Raw genomic sequence first — 5,072 nt, 5'->3', positions numbered from 1 at the left:
GAAGGCCCTTGGCAGTCAGAGTCAGCCCATGGGGACTTTAATATCTACAGACCCAAAGGTGCTAAGCCAGAGCCAGCTCTGAAGTTTTTTAAAAATTTATTTTTAGGGCTTCCCTGGTGGCGCAGTGGTTGAGAGTCCACCTGCCGATGCAGGGCACACGGGTTCGTGCCCCAGTCTGGGAAGATCCCACATGCCGCGGAGCGGCTGGGCCCGTGAGCCATGGCCGCTGAGCCTGCGCGTCCGGAGCCTGTGCTCCGCAACGGGAGAGGCCACAGCAGTGAGAGGCCCGCGTACCGCAAAAAAAAAAAAAAAAAAAAATTTATTTTTAAATTAGTGTACAGTAAAACCGACTTGTTGTACAGTTCTGTGAATTTTAACACGTGGGTAGATTAGTGTTACCACCACCATAATCAGGATACAGAACATCGCCTCCAAAACTCCCTCTTGCAATTCCTTTGTAGTCATATTCCCCCCCCCACCCCATAAACCTTGGCAACCATTAATCAGTTCTCCGTTACTACAGTTTTGTCTTTTCGAGAGTGTCATATAAGTGTACTCAACGTTTTAAGCCTGGCTTCTTTCAGCATAATGCCTTTGAGATTCATCCAGCTTGTGTGTATCAGTAGTTTGTTCCTTTTGATTGGTAAATAACATTCCATTGTATGGATGTCCCACAGTTTGTGTATCCATTCACCCATTGAAGAACATTTGGGCTGTTTTCGGTATTTGACCATATGAACCTGTGTACAGGTTTTTGTATGAATATAAGCTTTCGTTCCTTTGGAGTAAATATCCACGGATGGGTAGGATTGCTATGTCATATGGCAAGTGCCATATGCATGTTCAACTGTATGAAAAACTACCAAACTATTTTTTCATAGTGGCTGCACCATTTTGCATTCCCACCAGCAAACTATAAGAGTTCTAGTTGCTTCATATCCTAGCCAGCACTGGATATTATTAGAATTTTTAAAAAATCTAATAGGTGTGCAGTGTTAGCTCACTGTGCTTTTTTTAACGTCTTTATTGGAGTATAATTGCTTTACAATGGTGTGTTAGTTTCTGCTTTATAACAAAGTGAATCAGCTATACATATACATATATCCCCATACCTCCTCCCTCTTGCGTCTCTCTCCCTCCCACCCTCCCTATCCCACCCCTCTAGGTGGTCACAAAGCACCGAGCTGATCTCCCTGTGCTATGTGGCTGCTTCCAACAAGCTATCTATTTTACATTTGGTAGTGTATGTAAGTCCATGCCACTCTCTCACTTCGTCCCAGCTTACCCGTCCCTCTCCCCATATCCTCAAGTCCATTCTCTAGTAGGTCTGTGTCTTTATTCCTGTTTTACCCCTAGGTTTTTCATGACATTTTTTTTTCTTAAATTCCATATATATGTGTTAGCATACGGTATTTGTTTTTCTCTTTCTGACGTACTTCACTCTGTATGACAGACTCTAGGTCCATCCACCTCACTACAAATAACTCAATTTTGTTTCTTTTTATGGCTGAGTAATATTCCATTGTATATATGTGCCACATCTGCTTTATCCATTCATCTGTTGATGGACACTTAGGTTGCTTCCATGTCCTGGCTATTGTAAATAGAGATGCAATGAACATTGAAAAATATGGAACACTTCACGAATTTGCATGTCATCCTTGCGCAGGGGCCATGCTAATCTTCTCTGTATCGTTCCAGTTTTAGTATATGTGCTGCCGAAGCAAGCACTCTCACTGCGCTTTTGATTTTAATTTCTGCTTCCTTGAATCCTGTCTGGGGGAATTGGAGGGGAAAAAATGGTCAACTCACCACCAGCGTGGTGGTACTTCAAATTCTGATCTTCCTCAGTGTGCCTTCTGCTATTTACTTTCTAGAGTCCTTGTGTTACTTATTTATTGCTGTATAACAAATTACAAAAAACTTAGAGGCTTAAAACGCTCATTTGTGATCTCACAGCTTCTGTGGGTCATGAATCTGGACAAAGCTTACATGGGCCCTCTACTTCAGGATTTCTCACAAGCTGCTACAATCAAGGTGTTGGCTGGGCTGCAGTCATCTTAAGGCTTAATTGGGGAAGGATCTGCTTCCAAGCTCACGCGGTTGTTGGCAAGATTCAGTTCCTTGAGGTCTGACTGAGGGCCTCAGTTCCTTGCTGGCTTTTGGCCAGAGACTTCCCTCAGTCCTGTGTCATGTGGGCCTCTCCACCACGGCAGCTTACTTCATCAAAAGCGCACTAGTTGTGAAGGCAATAGAGAGAGTCTGCTAGCAAGGCAGAAAGGCACAGTCTTTCATAAGTCACGGAAGTGACAGGCCAACACATTTGCCATATTCTGTTGACTAGAAGGCAGTCCCTAGGTCAAGCCTTATACTGAAAGGGAGTAGATTATACAAAGGCATGAAAACCAGGAGGCAGGGATCATTAGGAGCCATCTTGGAATTTGCCAGTCTTCAAATAGCTGGTCCATGGATTCTGTCCAGGTTTTGGGTTTTTTAAAAAATAAATTTATTTATTTAATTAATTTATTTTTGGCTGTGTTGGGTTTTCATTGCTGTGCGCGGGCTTTCTCTAGTTGCGGTGAGCGGGGGCTACTCTTCGTTGCGGTGCGCGGGCTTCTCATTGCTGTGGCTTCTCTTGTTGCAGGCACACGGGCTTCAGTAGTTGCGGCTCACGGGCTCTAGATCGCAGGCTCAGTAGTTGTGGCGCACGGGCTTAGTTGCTCCGTGGCATGTGGGATCTTCCCGGACCAGGGTTCGAACCCGTGTCCCCTGCATTGGCAGGAGGATTCTTAACCACTGCGCCACCAGGGAAGCCCTCTGTCCAGGTTTTATAGCTTCATTCCATGGGAGAGACAGGGTAGAGTGAGTAGAGTGTCCTTATTCCCTCTTACTCTCTCTGAAGATTTTTCATTTGATTTATGAACATTCAAGGTTAATGTAAGGAGGTTTTTGTTTTGTTTTGTTTTGCTTTGTTTTAAACTCAAGCCATCTAGGACATAGCTAGGGTTAGATTATCAGTGGTCAAAATTTAAATTCTGGTATCTACTAATCTTGTATTTATTAAGTCACAACCATGGAAAGCTCAACTTTTGTACCCAAGATGGAGCCTTTCAATGATGAATTTATAAACTTCAACACAGGACAGCTATTTCAGCTTGTCATTGTGGCTGCTGACCAGGTGACCCCAATAGACAGATCTGCCCAGCCCTGGCCTTTATGAATTTCTTTCATCTGATAGTGACTTATAACCCACCTTTGATTTATTTTAATAACTTTCTAATGACTTGCCAAATATGGCCTCGCTTTTCTCCTACTTACTGTGGTTTTTCAGTACCCAGAACTCATCCCTGGAAATATGCTTGATCCTTTCTCTTTATGAAAATGTAAAACTACTTAGTATTCCTTCCCTCTCTTCAAAAGGAAGCAGGCTCTTTTTTTTTTTTTTTTTTTCTTTGCGGTACGCGGGCCCCTCACTATTGTGGCCTCTCCCGTTGCGGAGCACAGGCTCCGGACGCTCAGGCTCAGCGGCCATGGCTCACGGGCTCAGCCGCTCCGCGGCATGTGGGATCTTCCCGGACCGGGGCACGAACCCGTGTCCCCTGCATCGTCAGGCGGACTCTCAACCACTGCACCACCAGGGAAGCCCTAGGAAGCAGGCTCTTTAAATCAAGGTTCTTCAAATGTTTTTGATCATGAACCTGTCGCAGTGAAAGCTTTTTGAGAATGGACTTCTGATACAGTTATATTTATTTATTTACAATGAATACTACTGAACTCATATTTTGTTTACATTACCAAACATAAAGGATAATAGAAAATTCAGAAAGAATAAGAAAATATGAGTTCTAATATTTTGCTTTCTATTGTCCAACATACCTGTGTATTTTCTGTGGGGCAGATACCTCAGTTTGGAGACTGCTAGGTGCTAGAAAGCTGGGTCCCCTGTTTCTTGTTTGTACGAAATAGGCTTCATTCAGCCTCCTTGACCTTCCTGGAGTTCCAAAGGGCAGATTCAAACAGTTGCTAATCAGGGAAGGGAGGGAATGCAGAAACAGGGAAGGAGCAGTCAAGAAACAACAGTGCAGCCAGGGTCGTGGTTCCTCCTCGAGTAATACACTAACAATACCTTTGAGTTCTTCTGCAGGGAACTAAGGCCCCCACCCAGGTGGAGGATGGTAACTTCAGGCTGAGCACAAGCTCCCAGGAACTCTGCCCTGTTACCTCACCACCAACCAATCAGAATAAAGTCTGAACACATTGGAAGATAAGGAAGACTCTGACCACCCTCCCCAAATGATTCTCCCTTTAAAAACTTTCATGGTTGAACAGAATCTTCAGAGTTGGTTTTTGGACACTAGTCCACCTTCTCCCCAGGTTGCCGGCCTCCTGAATAAAGCAGCCTTTCCTTTCCAACCAACACTCATCTCTCGAGTATTGGCTTTCAAGAAGGCAGCTGAACCTGAGTTTGGTAACAGCCCCAGCACCAGAGGGCTAGCTGAGGGTTGTCAGAGCTGGGAGGCCAGCCCCATCTGAGCTCCCCACTTTGGCGCTATCAGGTATTAAGGTATCAGGGCCATGAGTGGGCAGACACCTGAAGTACTCAGCACCAAATAGATCTGCACACGTCATTTCTTTTCTCAGTCTATTCCCAAGTCCAGCTGCTTTGCCTAGATTCTAGTATATTCCCCAGGGTGTGTCATGACCAATTATAGGAGCTGCCTATTAGAATGACTTTTCCTTGGTAGAAGTTGGAACTGTGGCCAGCTTCAGGAAGCTTGTGAAATAGTAGAGGTTTGCCTGCAATGCCCAGTTTCTTCCTTGTGAGGAAACCAGTCTTCTCTGTTCCTCTATAGCTTGCTACTACTACCATAGACTAACTGAGCATCCTGGTTTGGGTTCCCTCAGAAGCTGACCCTGAGACAAGCATTTGAGACCAAGTTTATTTGGAAGGTGAAGGCAAACCCAGTAGGGGAGTGGGGAAGTGAGAAAGGAAGGAGAGACCACCAAGACAGCCAAGAAAGAGTAAGTCCAGCCTGCAGAGGTGGAGAGGCCACCATTTTTCAATCACAGCA

At 44.9% G+C, this 5,072-nt stretch overlaps 1 non-coding gene across 1 annotated transcript; it reads right to left on the bottom strand.

Moving 5' to 3' along the window:
• Nucleotides 1-1,624: 1,624 nt before the first annotated feature.
• Nucleotides 1,625-1,731, bottom strand: LOC115803571 (U6 spliceosomal RNA). The gene has a single exon (XR_004024305.1). It is a non-coding gene; the product is annotated as a U6 spliceosomal RNA (small nuclear RNA).
• Nucleotides 1,732-5,072: the final 3,341 nt, after the last annotated feature.

The sequence above is a fragment of the Delphinapterus leucas genome, chromosome X (assembly GCF_059928025.1).
Source record: "Delphinapterus leucas isolate spDelLeu-1000000601 "Yukka" chromosome X, BTC_Dleu_Yukka2, whole genome shotgun sequence".
NCBI classification, from domain to species: Eukaryota; Metazoa; Chordata; class Mammalia; order Artiodactyla; family Monodontidae; genus Delphinapterus; species Delphinapterus leucas.
This window is presented reverse-complemented; position numbering and strand designations above follow the sequence as displayed.